The sequence below is a fragment of the Aythya ferina genome (assembly GCF_964211825.1).
Source record: "Aythya ferina genome assembly, chromosome: 11".
Classification (NCBI taxonomy): domain Eukaryota; kingdom Metazoa; phylum Chordata; class Aves; order Anseriformes; family Anatidae; genus Aythya; species Aythya ferina.
Genome location: NC_140307.1, coordinates 3831551 through 3850003, shown reverse-complemented (window position 1 = coordinate 3850003; position 18453 = coordinate 3831551). Strand labels below are relative to the sequence as shown.

At 42.3% G+C, this 18453-nt stretch overlaps 1 protein-coding gene across 8 annotated transcripts in view; it reads left to right on the top strand.

Moving 5' to 3' along the window:
• The first annotated feature begins 1635 nt into the window (after nucleotides 1–1635).
• MEF2A (myocyte enhancer factor 2A) overlaps nucleotides 1636–18453 on the top strand; it is an 85844-nt gene continuing 69026 nt past the window's right edge. For 2 of the 8 annotated variants that reach the window (XM_084531896.1, XM_084531894.1), the window contains exon 1: nucleotides 1637–1980. The gene's annotated coding sequence lies outside the window, so the exon portion shown is untranslated. Of the gene's footprint in view, nucleotides 1981–2468; nucleotides 2606–18453 lie in introns of those variants that run through there. The other 6 variants (XM_084531895.1, XM_084531899.1, XM_084531892.1 and 3 more) reach the window with 5 other exon arrangements.

Below are 18453 nucleotides of genomic sequence, written 5' to 3'. Positions count from 1 at the left end.
TGTTACACAGGGCAGTGTTTCAGTTGAGACAGGACTGCATTTCAGTGTGAAAGATGCTACTCTGTACCCCTTAACTATCATTTGCAGGGCATATAGAAAAATCCCTGGAGCAACACATGCTATGCTTATTCTGCTAGTGCCACTGAAAAGGACAGATTATAACCAATTATTTATCTCTTTGCCTTCCTGCTCTTTTTTTTTTTTTTTCCAGTTTAGAATAAATGATTACATACTGAAAATGATTAATGAGCATTACCAGCAGTCCTTGCTCAGGCCTTGCTTCTGTGTCTTATTCAGACTTCCCCTGACTTTTAGAACTTAAGCTTATTGCTTTCATGAGAGGATTTTGTAGTCTTAAGCTTCGCAAATATTATGGATGGTAGGTGTAGTGAAGAACAAGAGAATAAACTGTATTCATATAAAAATCAATGACAATTGAACTGTTTGTGTTGAGAAATACAAGAAAGCTGTATGTACTTAAATCTCTTCCTTGTAGGTCAATAGCAATCAGCACGGAAACATGACGATAGATGAGAATTATTTGCATGTTGTCATTTCTCTCTTACCTCCTGCACTTTCCTAGGTGCTGCTTTGAAGGAAAGGTGGATGCTTCAGAAGTTGTTCAACTTCTTTACAGGTATTTAAATTCCAAGTAAACTGTGAATTATAAATACTGATCTTTAAGGCACAGATCTCAGAAAATTTACTGTTTCTAGTTGAGCTAAATAATTGCAACCAGACAGCAGCCATTTATGTTCATTTTTAGGGAATGATCTTGGAGGATCTGCATTTTTCCACCCAGTGGTGTGGTTAACACACTTGGTGTTTCTTATTTTCTAACCCTGTTGGAGCTGTTTCTTGTACCTGACCCAGGAGCTGCCCTCCCAGCCCCACAGCCCATCAGCTGCTGTCTCTTTCCCACAGGCAGCACTTTGGTTCTGGTGTCGCGGAGCAGAGCTGTTTGTGTCTGAGCCACTTCGTGTGAGGAAGAAGCCCTATAGAGCACAGATTTTGGGCAAGTTAACTGGTTTTGTTATGAAATTTTTATTTTGGAGTAATTCTCCAGCATTTTGTGAAGGAGAAGAAATTTCACACGTTCTATTTCCCAGTTCTCTTTCCCTCCTCGAAGCCCCCTTCCCCCCAGCAGCCCCTTGAGGGGGTGATAACGGAGGTGACCGAGGTGGGGCCCGGTGCCGGCGGGGCCCTGACATGGCCGCGGCCGGGGCGGGGCGGGGCGGGGCGCGGAGCCGCAGCCGTTGCCAGGCAACCCCTGGGCACGGCGCCGCCGGACCTGGGCGCGCACCGGGGCTGCAGCTCCGCGCATGCGCCGCCTCCTCGGGGGCGGGGCTTCCTACGTGCGTCATCCTCTGCCCGAGCCGGGCGGGGGGGGGGCCTCGTCTGCCGAGACTGTGGAGCACGGGGCCCGGCCGCCGCCTTCCGCACCGCGTTCCGCTGCTGATTGGCCGCCCGTTCCCTCTCCTCCCCTCCCATTGGCCGCCCCTCCCGTCACTCCGACCCTCCACGTTTCGCTAGCCCCGCCTCCCCCCTCCGCCCGGCCGCGCTGCCCTATCGGCGGGCGGCCCCGCGCCACGGGGGTGGCGGCCAAGGACGCGGGGCCGGCCGCTCCCCCGCGGCGACACAAAGTAATCCGCCCATGCCGGCCCCATCCACCGGGCCGCCGCCGGCCCCGCCGAGGGCCGCGGGCACCCCGCAGCCTCCCCTCGGCCTCCCCCGCCGCGCCGCCCCCTGCTGAGCGCCCCGCGTCGGGGCGGGCGGGCGGGGCCCGCGGCAGGATACCTCGGGGAGCGCGCTGCGCGCTGCGGCTCTGAGGGGAGAGCGGCGGGGGAAAGTAGTTCCGGCCCGCCCGGGCCTCCTTTCCCAAAAATAGCGCCCGAGAGGATCCGTGCGCCGGCGGCAGCGGCTCCTCAGGAGGCTCCGCGGGCGGCGGGGCGGCGGCGGGCGGCGAGGGGCCGCGGGCGGGTGAGCGGGGCTCGGGGGGACGGGGAGCGGCCGGGCGGCGGCAGGGGGAAGCGGGGGGATAAGGGGGAGGCCCCCGGGGCCTGGCCTCGGTCCCCGGTCCTGTCAGTCCTGTCACGGAGGGGGGGGGGGGGGTCTGAGGCCGGGCCGCGGGGCGCCGCGATCCCCCCCGGGGCCTGCCCGGGCAGGGCAGGGCGGTGAGGAGAGGGCGAGGCCTTAGCGAGGGGCGGCCGAGGCTCCTCGCCGAGGGGCAGCGCCTTTTGTCCGGCTGCGAGGCCACCCGGGGGGTCCGCGGGGTGAGGCGGGGAGCGCCTGGGAGGGGGGGGGACGGGAGGGGAGGCAGGGACCGGCCGGGGGGGGCACCGCGGTGAGGGGAGGGCTGGAGGGGAAGGGGGGGGGGTCGTGTCCGGAGGAAGGAAGGAGGGAGGGAGGCAGGGAGCGGGGCGCTGCCCGCGGGGTCTGCGAAGCCGCCCCCGGCACAAGGCAGGAGGGCGAGGCTGCTCCGCTGCTGCCCGGGAAGGTGCCCGGAGTTGGGGGGAGTTCGGACGCGGTTTCGGCTGCCTCTGAGATGCTGGGTGGCGGAGGGAAGGGAATCGCTCGCGAATTATGGTAGCGAACCGCTTGACAGGTAATGAATTTCGGAGTTGAAAAGCAGGAGTTTTCTGGAGGAAATATGACAAGCTCAGAAGAGTGGTTTTTTTTTGTTTTGTTTTGTTTTTTTCCTACACTCAGCGTAAAAATCATCGTGTCGCTGGGACCGAATATATCGGGAGTGGGAGGGAGGAAGGGGCTTGTGGGAATGCGAAGAGGCAACTGAAAGGAATAATTTGTAAGTAGTACTAAGGAAAAAATATTGCTTTTGGTATGGAATTGGTAATATGCGCAGCGTTTCTTTAAAATGCTTTTCAAAATCTGGGAAATTTTGATGTAGCGTAAGGGAGGCTGTAAGCGTTCAAACTTCATTATGTTAACTGTCGACACAATATTGTTAATTATGCAAGTCTTTTGCTATTAGGATCTAGGTATCTACATTTTTATAGCTGTTTCTGTTGGTTTATCGATAGCTAGTGCTTAAACAACCTGCACAAAAGTGGCAACAGCTAAATATTCTATCCTGTATATTTTATTTAAAATCTCTGTGTATCTTTTCCATGTAAGAACGCAATTCTTGTTTCTTTCCCATCTGTTTCCATTTGGGGGAGAACCATGAGATGAGTTTTTAAACTATTTTTTTCATTTAGTGCTGGAAGGTGTGCAAAATCATGGGGTTTCTTACATAATTTAGACGAGTTGTAATGAAGGATGCAATTTTAACACTTTGGGTTTCTAAAGGGCGTAACTGCCAAGTGGTATTTTTAAAATTCTGTGCTTGTTGGACTAGCAGTACAAAAATGAGAAAAAGGGAAAAAAAAAAAAAAAAAGTCTTGATGGTAAGGTGTCCAAACAGCGGTACCCAGTTAGAGGGTCTTGTGTTTGAGGGCAGTCGGTCTGGAATTTGGCAAGGAAAATACCCTGGTGCCCTTGTTAGTTTTTTTTTTTTTTCTTTCTCTCTCTCTCTGTACTTCTGTTCTAAATGTGCAGTTGACATAGTCCACCAGTAGTAGTAGAAGAGTGTCATTAGTAAACGAGAAGAGAGAAGGATCCTTCAGTGAGAGGGATGGGGTCTCCTTTGGAGCAATTTTAGCGTAGATGGCAGGCTCTTTTTCTGCCAGCGCAGCCCATCTTAAACCACTTATAATGTTCTAGTATTTCTTATGTTTTATTTGGGAGGAGGCATTCCCAGATTGTAAACTGTGGAAGAAATATGTTAGTCTTTAGCTTGCACATTTGTTTGTTTTGCTCTATTGTTTAAGTGTGTATTTAAGAAATTGTAATTATATTTCACGTCTGTGAGTGGGTCCACAGAACGCTTTGCTTATGGTTAGGTATCTGGATTTAGGTTACTGTAATGTCATGGAACCTTATTTTCTTCTGCTGTGGAACAGAAGAAGAAATAAATGAACACTGAAAGAAGCTAAGTGAGCTGATCTGTGGAATTGAGTTAGGTTGGACTAATAATATAGGAAAGACTTGGAGGGATCGAAACTTGAAATAATTCTGGAGAATAAAACAGCTTAGTGTGGCAGAAGACCTGTCTTACTTAGAAACCTTATTTGAGTCGAAGTGAATGCGGTTTACCTTAAACTGGTTACTGTGGGCAGCAAAGCTTTTGCAGGGTTTATTTTAGAAAGTTAGCCAAGTTTCTCAGATAACCTGTTGATGTCATTCTGAGTATTCAGGGCCTAAGTGCTGCTTCAGAGACCAGAAGCAGCCTGCAAGGCTGTAAACAATGCCATACTTCCTTGCCTCCCTCCGTCCTGCAGGCACAGCAAACACAGCAGCTGGTTACTTCTGGCTGCCGTGGAAGTAGTGTCGGACAGCACTGGAAATGGGAAAAGCTGGAGTAGTTTGTGAACTTAGTTGTTTGTCTGAATAAGGAATATTTCAGTTTCGTAATGTGTGGCTCGTTATGCCTTGCATGTGAGATGCTTGTGTGTTTCAGCTTGATTTAAAAAACAAAAACAAAAAACGTTTTCTAAAAATCTAAGTCATCACATTTTATTCACCTTACTAAAACCTGAATTTTTATTTTTGGAGGCCTTAGCACTGGGACTTGCTTTTCCTTCTCATTGAAACCACCCTTACTTGGCTTTAATTTGAACAGCGTGTGCTGACGTAAATGCTGTGTAGCTTCTTAATGCACAAAGTGGCTTTATTTATTCACACTTCTTATTTTTGAAAAACATATTATTTCATGTATTTAATAATGTGTTCTTTAATCGATCACATGGAACAGAAGTCAGAATCTCAGCCCATGATAATATGGGGGAGTTCTGGTGTCTTGCATTCAGATTTCATTTATTCAGTAAAGGAACCAGAGAAAATAAATGCATCGTTCCTCCTTTGTATTTTGTTTTCTTGTGTGCTTTGCTGCTAGCATTGGAAGGCAGATGCACCCAATATTTGAGTTAAGCAGGCAATATGTTACTGAAGTGGCACTGAGCGGGGGCGTAGTTTAATTCTGTCTCCTATCAGACAAAATGACCTCGCCTTTGGAGCTTTTATTCAGGTCCTGAAATATTTAAATCTAGATGACGTTTTTCCTGGAAGTTTATAAAGTGCTTTTAGTGTCTTGTTCAGTTTGTAAGATTACAGCAAGACATTGTTTCTTTTGCTTTTTTCCCAAAGTTAATCGTATCGATCTTCCAGTAAAAAGAGATCAGACATTTTTTGGGAGGTCAGCTAATCAAAATAGATTTTATATCATTGCTACAGTATCTAATAAATTAACAAAATGGCATCATTAAGAGGTAAAGACAGGCTTCTGCTGTGTAATATGACAGTCACACCTCCCCCCGTTAGTTCTGTGCTCTGTGATAGGGAACCAGCTAATAAATACTGCTATGGAGGGTGAAGTTGGTAGTCTGCAGCAGTGCTGTCTGCTTCATTGTAAAGTAAGCAGCTGATCTAGGTCGCTACCTCTTACACCCCCTCACCTCATGCGTTCCTGTTTTAACACTTGTTCTTTCAAGTTACCGCTTATGGAATTGAAAGAAAGTCTTTTTTTTTTTTTCTTTCGCATTGAGGTACTCCTTATTTTTGTTAGTGAATGCTCTCGTTTAAACTTATATTTAATGGTTCTGTGAGAAAATTCCTAAAGAAACACCCATTCAAGTTAAATCTGGAAAAATAACTTACGTTTGATATGGAAGGGGAATTACTCTCCTGCAAGACAGCTTGGTTCCTTAGATTTCTGGCTGGTCTTTCCTCAGAACTTTGATGCAGAGGAACATGGAACCTTTTCTGTAGGAAACACTTGGGTCTTGTTAGCCCCTTGTTGTAACAGTACAGGTGTGCCCATGTGATGAGAAGAAAACACATCCTTCTTAATGAGAGCATGATTAATTGAACTGTTTTTAATGGAATTAACATTACTCTGTGAAATTATTGTTTAAGGAATTATTAACATTGTTTCATGGAAGGTGTATTCGAATTCCTACTGGTGCTTAATTGGGTAGGTGTCCCAGTTACGTTCATCTCTGTCCCTGAAGAGATTTTCTATTCTGCTGAGGTCCTTATGGACCAACCCAAAGACTTGAGAGTGCGTTTTGTATTGATTTGTGCCCAGTAGGGGTTTCGTTATGAACTATTAAATATTGTTACAGCCTATTGTAAGCATATTAAGTTAAAAGTAGTGTTAGGAGTTAGCAGCTGAACGTAGTTGTATAAAGGTGATTTAAAGAACTAAATAATTGTGAGAAAAATGTGTTTTTCTTCACTGTAGTGGTTGGAGATGCCCTAAAAAGGTGGAATGGGTGTATCTTTGCTTTTGGTACTTGTATGACAGTGACTAGGGGAGGAGGATTTTTTTCCATTTCCTTTAAATCCCTGCAAGAGTTTTTGAAACTTAGCCTTTATTTGAAAACCAGATTGCTTCCAGTATTGTAATTTGGGATTGCATGGATTGGACTAAGGTTATTTTTATTGTTTGAAAGCTAACCACAGACCTGTGAGGATGCATAGGAGTGGGTGCGTTGTCATGCTGCATGTACTAATGTTTGCAAGCTGTGGTCAGTCTCAACATTGAGTGCTATAGCAATATACATAGGCCTGATCTTGTTATTTTCTGTGATGATTTATGATGTTTAGAAGCTCAAGGGCAATAAATTATTAAACTTTTACCTATATAATTACGTAAGCACATCTATAACTGCTTTGTTAATGCTTTAAACATTGCTTTCATGACGAACCTGGCATAGAGAGCTGAGAGAAAGGATTCAGAGGTGATAATTTTGGTATCCATTATATGTATAATGTATAGAAACACTTTGCAAGTGTAAAAAGATGGGTATGGAAGAACTATAATTTTAAAAGGAGAGAATAAACAACCGGGTTCAACCTCAGTTGAACCTTGAGGGAGGGATGCGTGCATGAGCGCACAGTGAGAGGTCTTAAAATGCAGAACAGACTTGCCTTGGTGAAGGGTCTGTTAGGGACCACTGATAGGTGTCAGGGTGAAGTGAGTCTTTTTTTTGCTTTTTGTTTTGCTTGTGCAAAATTTTTAATACTTGAGGAGGCTGAGAAAGAAGTAGGAATAATTGCAATGAGGGCTTCTCTTTCCTCATGTATCAAAGAAAAGCGATGGTACTTGAAAGCGAGCATCTTTTTCCAGATTTTTTGAACTGTATTTCATTGGTGGTCTTAGTAGTGTGGAAAACTTCTATAGCATAGCTCAGAAGCATTGAGGTTATCAACATTAAGGATGTCTTTTTTTTGGTATCATTCTTTCACAGCAACTGCCCTCTTCCTGATATGACTGCATGCATCCTGTTTTAAAAACTGTAAGCTGACAAGAATGAGTGCTAGTAAGCTGGTCTGTGTAGCAGTTCAGAAACGGTGCTTTTTCCATTGTGAGCTTTCAAATCACTGAGTCTGCCAAGAATATTTAAGAAAATTGGATGTTCCCTCATCACTGTGCTCATGTTGTGCTATCACACAGTGAGGGTAATAAACTAAACTTTTGAGCAATTGAATATTTTTCCTTGAAGGTGTTAAAATTTATGTGTAGTAATATGAGGTTTTAATTGCAAACAGGATGTCTTAAATCTGCACTCAGAAGCCACTTTGTTTCAGGGTAAATGAAGGGAAAGTAAAAGGTATGGCAGGAGATACAGTATTTCACGTGGTGTGTGCAGAAAGGGAAGTTGCTTTTTCCTATTTTTTTTGTGCCTGTAGGCTGTAAAATTACCTTTGTTAGTCTGGGTTGGATGATGCACTTATTAGCTTGGCTAGTCGGCTTTTGGGAGTTAAAGTTTTGGATTGCAGAAGAATTTCCTTTGAGACTCCTTGATACCCTCTCTGTTCTGTTTCTTTCAGAGAACCAGGGCGCTTTTTTTGTTTTGTTTTTTTTTCCCTTTTTGGTCCTCTCGTTCTCCTTACCTTTGTTCTTAGCATGGTAAATGGTGGTGTCTTCCTTTGTTACTGAAACATACATTAAGATGTCTGCTTTGATGTTGGGCTCAACTATGGAAAAAAGTGCCAGCGGTAAAGGTATCAATGGTTACCACAAAGAAGTGCTAAATTAAAAGAAATCTGAGGGAAGGAGGCAAAACCATGGCTGACTGGAGAGAGATGTGGCAGTAGGTGGAGGCAGGTATTCACTGCATACTGGAGGTGTGGAACGTGGGGTGTTGTGCAGCAGCTCTACTTCGTAACACAAATGCTCTGAAAATTCACAAGGAGGATGTAGAGCATGTAGTAACAGTGCTGCGTATCAAAGAACAATTTTCAGTTTTATGTAGGTGGTTATTGTTGTCTTTGTCACAAATGCTAACCTGGATTGCTGTCAAAAAGTAGTGGGGAGTTATCAGCCAAATGAACCGATGTTTTGAGCATATTTTTGCTGTTTGACCAAACCCATGTTACATAACTGGCTAGAAATACAGCATGCTTGTTCTTAATGGAGGCCACAGAAACATTCAAGTTCTTCAGTTGTCATGGGTTTACTGTGGGTTGAAATGTGAGGGGAGGGTGGCAATGGCAAGAGTTACCATAACACGCTTGTCAAATAATGTTTTGTTTTCCTTTGAAAAAGAATCTAGTGGTCAAAGTTTCTCTTTATTGCTTCATGCTGCTAATTCAGTAGCTTCAAGGAACTGACAAAATGTGATGTTGAAATGATAGAAATTTTTGGATTTTAAGACATAAATGATTTGATGTTTGTGAATGCTGGAGTCATTTAGCTCCTTTATGAAAATATAGGGAAAGCCCTTTCAAAGACAAATAATTTGTTCGAGCAGTGAAATAGAGCTACGTAAGAGCTGACCATGTCAAATGCTATCACTGTCCTTTCATGCTGAAAGATGCTCCTGGTGACTCCTAGTTGTGTGTGTTTTTTTTTTTTTTTTTTTTTTTTTTTTACGTGCTTATATCTATGCAGTGGCCTTGGATTCACAGTGAGGTGAAATCAAACCTGACAGCCCGCAGTTCCCCGCTAGCTGCTCCTTGTAAATCCGTATGCAGGTACTTTTGGCGTGCCCTGTATGCCAGCCTTCTAGATCAGTGGGTTGCAGTCTTTTTTTCTGTTTGTCTCTTCAGCAAAAGCATAAGGGGAATCTACGGAGTCCTGTAACTGTCACGTTAAGCCTAACAGTGACATGCTTGCTTTTTTAGTTAGCTTTGGAGGCTGGCCTAGATTAGTCTACGAAACCTGTTGTCAAGCGCGTGAGTATTTACAGTGAGCGCTGTTGTGCACTAGCACAAGATGCTTATATAAAAACTTGGACCAGATTCTTTCAGAAAATAACTGCATATAGTCATTCAAAAGGGGATTGAAATTTTGAGTATGAAGAGGCCCAGGTAAAAAAAATTAAAAAAAAAAAAAAAAATACCCGTTTTTAAAAATGAAGAAAAGGACTTGCCCAGTGTTCATGATCCCAGCCCAAAGTACTGCGTAGTCATGTTAGGAGCCCCTGCAGCACCCTCTGGTGATCCAAACATGCTTGTGCAGCAGTTGGGGTCCTGCCTGAGCTTCTGAATGAGCCTAGCCATCGTGTGTTGGTGTAGGGCTGAAGGACGTGCTTCAGAACAAGTTTGGGCTACAGCCGGCTTGATGTTAGCGATAGGTGCTCTTGGGTTTCGCTGCCTTTTTTTTGTCTTTACCTTCTGATTTTTTTGTCTAGGAGGAGACAGAAGGCATTAAAAGATCTGTGGACTGTATTGGCAATATCGGCGCTAAGCAAGTGTAACGAGTGTGATTTTGTGAGATGAAAGGCTTCCAGCATCATGGCTGTGTTGCTCAGGAGCAAATGCCCCATGGTATGGGGAAGAGGGAAGGACACAGAGAATGTCTGTATTAAAATTGTTGTTCTGTCTATTACAGCCCATTTTATGGATGATGTTAAAACGTGGCCTGCAGAAACTGGAGTTACCTCGTTACTTACCCAGTATGACATGCGCTAAACTTAAACCTAGCCTAAACAAAATAGTAAGGTAGTGGTTTTGCAAGGAACAAAACTTGCAGAACTTCTAATTTTCTTCTATTATTCCCTGATCTTCCAGAACTTTCTTTGTGTACAGTGCATTTCTCTTAAATTCTTTATCTTAAATGGCTGCTAGCTGTAGCTGGGCTGGGTAGAGGTGGCTGCTGCCTGCTCGAGTGGTCCAGCAGGAGCTGCTGCCTCTCACATTGCCGCAGATGCTTCACTTGGGGTGTGTGCAATCGCCAAGTCCAAATCTCTGGAGCATTCCATAAACTCTTAAAAATAATTGATATTTTACTGCTGCACTAGGTTGAAACTGGCCAAATAAATCAGAAGCTATCAATGAGGAAGATTAGACTGGGCCAAAGCAATCACATTTTATTCAAGGAGGTTGAAAAGGCTGTTAGTGATAGGTCCTTCTTCAAGATTTTACTGCCATTATTGATAATTCTTTCTTAGATAAGTAAACTCTTATTTCTGAGGAGTTTTTATTTGATTTTATGGAAGTAAACTCGTAAAGGTAGGACCACTTCAAACCGTGCCTTCGGTTTCTTATTTTGCCTTGCTTTTAGTGTGCTTGATTTGACCTAAATGTCGTAGTAGGCTGTGATTCATTCAGTCAGAGAAGTTAAATCTTAACAGATCTTCAGTTTGATCATGCCTGCTTAAAAGTATATGGAAGGATGTTAGTAAAGTATGTGTGATCTCTTAACCAGAGAACCTGGCCAGGATGCCATCTGCAGAACACCGTAAGGGTTTGGGGATTCTGTGTGCAACATAGGATTTGCTTCTTGTGATCTAGAATTTGAGCTCAATGGCTTGCGATCACTACTGCCTGTCCTCCGTTGCTATTTCCCTTGTCAGACTTTGGACCATAATTGTGTATGATGGTTTTATACCAGTTCTGGACAGCAGTTTGCTTTGCTTCTGCTTGTGTCCTGGGGATGGGGGTTATGTCCTGAACAGGAGGTTATTTGCATGAAAGAAAGGCAGAAGACCTGTTTGTCTAGAAACCATTCGGATTTCTGTTTCTGTGCCACGTGCATAATCTTCCCTGCGCTCCTCCTCCCTGCCAAGGAAAAGGAGCAGCTAAGGGAAGGGAAATCTTGTTTTGTTCTTATGAGACACTGATAACTTCATTAAAATCCTCGCTCCCCTCACCCCCTGTATGTAAAGCTCGTATCTGTGTTTTATTGAGGGCTTCCTGGATACTGTTTTCTTAGCATGGTATTTTTAAGGCTGAATTGTGCAGTATCAAAACCTACCACGGTGTTCCTGAAGATACTGGCTGACTAGTTCTCAAAAGACGTTTCAACCTGCTTTTCCATCATACATTCTTCTGATGAAATGTTAATGAGAAGATGATCAGATAAACTTCTTGAAAACCTGGTACAACGTACTCATCAGCTAAGGATTTTTCTTCGGACCTGTTTCATTTAAGGCATCTATTTGTTTCTGTAGCTGTCTGTCTTAATGAGTGCAGATAATGCCTACGAGCAAGCCACAGAGATCATAGTATGCTGTTCTTCTCAGGCTTGGATTACTAATTTTCTGAAGGCCTAAGGAACAACAGCCCTTCATGTGAAGTTCCTTTTGTGCCTGTTAAATCTGTTAGAAGCAGGATAAAGCAAGTATTTGGATATCTGAAGTCACTCTCCCAGCTACAATTCTGTGTTGCTATCTGATGAGGAATCCTCCAGGCTTCTTATCTTCAGTAGCTGAGATCACAGTTTTTGCCTCTGACCTATCTGTGCTTTACTGCTTTTAATTTTTAATGGTCTCTTCTCTTTTAATCATAATGGCTTATAACGTGCTGCACTGGCATAATTAGTTTATCCTAAAACAGTCTGATCTGGTAGCAGTGTTGGACCAGGAAAGAGACAGCCAGCCCAGCAGGCATCGGGCACTCATAGGTAAGTAGGCATTTGGGCCACAGGGGAGGAAGGAAGGAAGGAGTAGGTGAGAGTCTTTCAAAGCTGTAACAGGGTCCTGAATGTGAACGTTTCGGCTCACCTGTGTATTTACAGATGGTTTTCTTCAGGACTTTGTAATGAAAGTTAAAGTAACTAGGAGGGATCACTTCAAAAATTCTTTCAACAAAGATACAATCAACATAGAATTTAATAGACAGACAGTTCCTCAGATATCTCTTTGCTGAGGTTGTTTTTTGTATTTGTAGCTTGCTTTATCAACTCTTACTTTTGAGAGGGAGTGAGCCTTTCTAATTTTAGCTCAAGTGCTTTCTTGTTTTGAAGTTACAAGTATTTCTGGTCTCAGACCTTTACATTTTGAAGTATCCTACCATTAATCTATCAGCTTACCTGGGACTATGTATCCAAGTTTGATTGCCTTCTACAATTCTTAGCTTGCCTTTTCCATTACAGTTTCCTTACAAAAAACAAATATGGGCAAGGAAAAACGGCTTATAGTTATATTGATTCTGAACGATAAAGTAAGCATTTAAAATGCGTGCTTTTGGAAGAGCTTGTGCTGCAGTTGTCTTTGTAGTTGCTACATGATTTGAGGGATTAGAATACTTCTTTCTTATTATGTATGAGAAGGAACTTGATATGAAATACATTCAATATGCTGTTTGTCATGTGCTTTATTTCATGATTTCTGGAATGTGTTTAATTTTGATCTCTGTAGAAGAGTACCTCTTTCTGAAGTTGAGAAAAAGCAAAATTATGTGCCAAGTTGCCCAGCTTTTTGTTGATTAAAATCTGATTTCAGCTCTTAGTCTGATACACGTAGTCATTTGGTTAAATGCTTAGATCGTTACTAGCTGATGTTGGGGAAACAAATACTGGCGGCTCTGGATTGAAAGCAGAAAATGTTCCATTATTTCAGCATGTAAAATGATTTTTAGGGAGCATTTATTGTGTTTTTGGTTTGATAAATCTGCTCATTCAGGAGACTAAAAACTCTGCACTGACAAGTTTGGGTCCTGATTTTTGATCTCAGGCCCTGTAACAAAACTTGTAGAAATGCTTTCTTAGGTAGTAGTTGAATTTGTACTTGCTACCTCGGCTCCTATTGAAAGACTAACTTGGATTCTAACAAGCAATTAAAAAAAAATCCACCTGGAAGTGAAACTCAAACATTATTAGGAGAATTTGATTTACTACTACTGCCCATGTGACAGGTAAATTTTATACAGTATTTTCCACCCAGGAAGTGAGAAAAACGGTTTTAAGCATTATTGTGTGCGTTGAAGTCTTGTGTGTGCTGCAAGATTGTTTGAGGTTTTCCTGTAAATTGCAGCAACTTAAGAAATCTTGAAGGTAGTTTATTTGTAAACTAGCTCAGTTTTGTTTTGCTGGCGGTCTGCTGTATACAGCTAGAGTTACAATAAATCTGAAGGTTGGGAGGTAGAACTTGATTCCTTCCTGTTACGACTGTACTTCACAAAAGCTTGGGATGGCCATCATGTTGGTATGGTTCACTTAGGTCAAAACAAAATTGTTCTGGTTATAATTCTAGACCAGATTAGGTGAAGGCAGCTTGGACTGTGAATTTAGTACATCTTTTGAAATGCTTGGTTTCTTTTTTTTTATATTTCGTTGTTTCTCCTACAGTCATTAACTGTAATTACAGTGAGATTGCAGTGAACTTGTTTTGCTCTTGTGGCTAAACCCTTGGCTGTACTGATGATGTAGGTGGTGGAGATTCTCTTCCTGTATTATTTCTACAGTGTTTTCTTGTGCCTGTTACATCTATAATGAAAATACTGTAAGCTGTCCTCAGTGCATGTGTGCTTGTTACAGTATTAATGTTTGTGTCTGAAGGATTAGTACAGAGATTATTAGAAGAGGAAGTCTAGCACAGAAACGCATCCTTTGGACTACTTGAAACATTGGAGAATTCTGACAGGGTTCCCATGGCAGTGAATGTGTTTTCTTCTAAACACATTAGTCAGATCTTGCTGTTGTCTTCCTTATAATGCAGCGTGTTGGCTACATTATAGTCAAGATACAAGTTGCCTTAGCAAAAACTTCTGGAGCTGTGTTTAAAAAAAAGTGTAAAGCTGTGTTTGGCAATAAAAAACAAAAAAGCTACCAGGTTGTAGTGGTCCCTCTGTATGTGTGTACAGAACTTTCTTCTCCTTCACGGATTAGAAAACTTACTTGAATAGCAGTCTTTGTCTTTTTTTCCATCTTAAATTGTCTAACTCTTATTTTAGGGAGACAATATGAGCACAACAAATAATTTATCTGAGTGATACCTGACTGGGTTATCATTGGTTAGAGAAGGTCTCTACAATCCTGCATTGCACAACTATGCGTATCTGTGAGAGAGCTGCAATAAATAATGAACTCAGCTCTTCAGTCTAATGCACGTAACTGCCACTCTTGAATGTCCCAGTGTGTTGAGATGCTCTCCTGGATTTCCAGGGTTTGAGCACAAGTGCAGGGAGCGCTGGTGGCATGCTGGTGGCCAAGGGAGCGGTGCGTCCGGTAGGTCTGTGCCGTGTGCTCAGACATGTTACAGGCTCACAGGCCTTATCTGCATTTCGTGCACAGGCTTATCTTAATAATGCTCACATTTGAAAGACTTGCTGAGCTACTCTGCTCGAGAACGTATGATGGGAAAAATATTACTAATTAGATCTGTCTTTAAGATTAGAAACCAAATTCAGGAAAATAGTCTTTTAGTCTGTTTAGCTGGAATTGCTCAGATCCCCTCCTAGATCAAAGGTAAAGCTATATTGTGATTAAAGGTGTGACTGCAATTTGTGTAGATAAATATATGCAGGCTACCTTTAAACTAGTTAGTTTAGTGTAGCTGTGCAAGTCAATGACATGTTAGGATACCCACGGAGAGAAAGTATTTGCTTTGGTTTTATCCCTACTGCTTTAAAATCCGTGGTGTCACAAAGTGCGCTTAATTGTAGTCCCTAAAGAGGACAAAGCTGTTTCTTAATGGAGAACGTTTCTTAAGAGTTGAATTTGTCATCTGTTAAGTGTTTGAGAGACTGAGTGAGTTCAATTATGACTATTTGTGAGTGAGAAGTGGGTGGCAGTGCACCTGCATTTGGAGGGGGGCATGTCTTATCACATGGTCTCGTGTGGTTTGTAGCTGTGAATTCCTGTTTCAGCTCTTGTTCATGTCTTTAGCAGAAAATTACTGAAACTGATACATTCCAGTAAAACAAGTGACAGCCAGCACCAGCCAACTTTTACTTTGTTTCTTTATTAAATGTGGTTTGGTCATTTTCTTGTGTTGTGAGAATGCGTGATTCTCAAGGTTCTTGATTTAGCAGAAACTGCTTTATAAAATGTCTATCAAAACTGGCATAAAATGCCTTCTGGAGTAGGCCTGAAACTCTGTTATAGCAAATTTACATCAGTCATTTTTTTATAAGGAAAAAAAGCGTTGTTTTTTTTTTTTAATACTTAAATTAGACAATTAGACTAAAATGAAGTTTGAGGCTTTCAGTAAAACTTGTAGCTCCAGAATCTGTCTGTGCTTCAGATCAATGCTTCTGCTGGGAGAAGAAAGCTTTGGCTCAGTCGGCCCTCACAGATCATGAGAGCTGGTGAGCTCAGGGTTTTGGTTCACTTAGGACTCTGTGACAGAGGCTTCTGTTGAGCAGATCCAGATCTCGTGGTGCTGATAGTGGTTGGCTGGTGGTGGTAGTTCTACTGTGTTGTTGTTAGACCTGACCGAGTGGGTGCCTGGCTCTGAGAGGTGTCAGTTTTAACTGTGGGGCTTAATTCTGCAGAGTAGAATTTCCACCGGCTCCTTAGGGAAAAATATGGAAAATAATATATATATATAAAAAAATAAATTCCAGTGAGTGCTGTGTTTTTCCATTTGTTTTCAGTTCTTCAGCTGATACCTGTAGGTTAAATTACAAGTTTCAATTGTTGTCTGGAGGACTTTGTTAGGCAGTTGTTTTAGCAGCAAATGTTACTTTTATTGCCAAACTTTGTTTTGCTCAAGTGTTTAATTGTTGAGGAAATATAAGATTGGTGCTTTGCCTTGCCATTGAACCTGGTTGATTGCTTTCTGACCCTGGTGCAAATACTTTAAGCCTTGTCTCCCTGCCTGTGTGCAGGTTAACAATCTCTAGTCCTGTTCTGCCCTGTCACGCGGACAGGGAACAGTATTTTGAAGAGGAGAGGTGGCGTGCCCTGTGATACGGCTAAAATGAAGTGACGTAACCAGTTGAAGCTATGCGGGGTGTGACTTGATGTGATAATTTGGAAGAGTGAACGTTTTGGACTTCAGCTGTGTATTCCTTCTAATCTTTTTTTGAGAGTGATGCAAGCAGACCAGAAGTATTTGAGCCCCAACTTTTCTACCCTTCTCTGTTTTTTTTCTGTAGCTTTCATTCATTTAATTTTCCATTGGGTAGATACGAGTTTTCTGTCAGATTTATCTAGTACATCTGACCTACTCGGTAACTACCTTTTTTTTTTCTTTTCATAATATCTTCCCTTCCGCTTCTGATTTGCCATGTAATGCTCTCAAGAATACAGTTTCAGATCAGTCAGGTGCATATATCACATGAACAGGGCTTTATTCCTTGTTTCCACTTTGTGTCTGGAAAAGTCTGTGCTCCCAAACTGATCAATTATATATCAGTACTTTCAGGAAATAAAACGCTTTGATCTTAAAATCTGCATAGCTTTACATTTTCTATGTCATGTTTTTATTATTAATGTTTAGGTAGATTTTGATTTGTTTTTGCTTTTTGTTTGTTTTCTGAAATACAAGAGAACTGTAACACATCAAACAGTTGCAGATAATTTAATGCCAAGTCTCTACCAAGGTCAGCATTTTTTAAATATTTTGTGTAATACTGAGCATTGTTCTTAGTCAAAACATGTTTCAAGTGATCTGTAGAACCTTAATATTATTTGCTTGCAGTAGAAACATTTGTATTTCAATGTTTACTGTATTGGTGCAATATCAGGTATCAAACTTCTGAATGTGTTGTATACTTGTAATGCGCCTTTACATCGTTGTTCTGTAGTGCTGTGACTTTGTAGTAGTTGGTCAGAGTGGGATGTAATTCTTCAATCATCAAGATGGAAATAAGTTTTCAAATACAATGTAATACCAAAATGGGTTCAAGCCTGATGCAAATACAGTGATTGCTTAAGTATCTGAGCAGTAACAAGTCAAGTGCTGGGTCTAGCAAAAGCAGGCAATGGGACCCTGATGGGATAGGCTTGCCTTTTTGACAGTTAGAAGGAGGTGAACCACAGTTCCTGAAAAAAGTGTTTGTTTTTTTTTTTCTTTTTTTTTCTTTGCAACAGCACTTTCTGTGCTCCCACGGGGTAGGGTGTGGGGACTCCTTACCACCAGCTGCACAGTGCCCAGGTGGCCCAGATTGAGTATTAAAGCTATCAGGTGGAATGCTGCCCTGTACCAGTGCTTAGTCAACATGGTGCTACTTGACCACGTAAAGAATGTGCTTATGTGTGGCATGAAGTAAATACAGATTCTCCATGTAGTTAGTACAAATGTTTCTCCTGGTTCATTAAAAAAAATCTTTCCTGCTTTGCAGAGATGATGGGGTGCCTCCAGCATGGTCCCTTAGACACTGTATTATTTTTGAGGAATGTGAAGTGAGATGTACCTCAGTATGGTGTTGTAATCATAAACTTTATGAAGCATGAAAGCAATAACGTGAACTTTTATATTCATTAATTGTACTGAAGCTGTAATGTCTGAATGGAACCCGGTCAGTGTATTGGGACCATACTGTAAACTTGAGCTAGTTTGGTGTATAACCACTGAGTGAATGAAATTGCAAAGGTTCTACTGTTTCTCTTCTGTAAAAACGTGATGTGCTGTATCTCTGCCACTGTATTATTTGATAAACTGCTGCTTCATTAGTCTCTGCAGGCTAATTTAAGGAGCTACTCAGATTACATAATGAGCAATCATTAAAATATCATCTACTCAAAATCCAGCTATTTATCACGGCATAGCTGTAGGTTTGCCTCCCTTTATGTTAGCTTGATCTGCCCATGGCATACTTCCAGGTGTCCTTCTGACAGCGCGGAGAACCAGGGATGTCTGAGCCTTCTTGTGGAGTTACTGCTTGAGTGGAACAGGTCTAGATGTGTTCATAGTATGCAGCAAACATCAAGTTGCATCTGAAGCAGGTACAGGGGATAACTTTTAAACTAGCCACCATGCATGTGGTTTCGTTAGCAACAGTCTGAGATTTCCATATGTGAGCTAGTGGCCTAAATATTTACTAAAGGTCTGGATGCTCTCCCCTGCCTCCAGCTTCAGCGCTGAAGCTTATTGTGATTACACTGTTACTGATGAGTATTTGAGTTGAAGGAGTTAGGCTTTCCTCTGTGCTTCTGTAAAGGAAAGGATTAATGTGAATACAGCAGAATACAGATACTTTTCTAATCTGTTTTGAGCTCTGTGATCAAATCTATTTCCGTTTCATTTTGGCTTTCTCCGAGGCGGTGGGCTGCAGCCA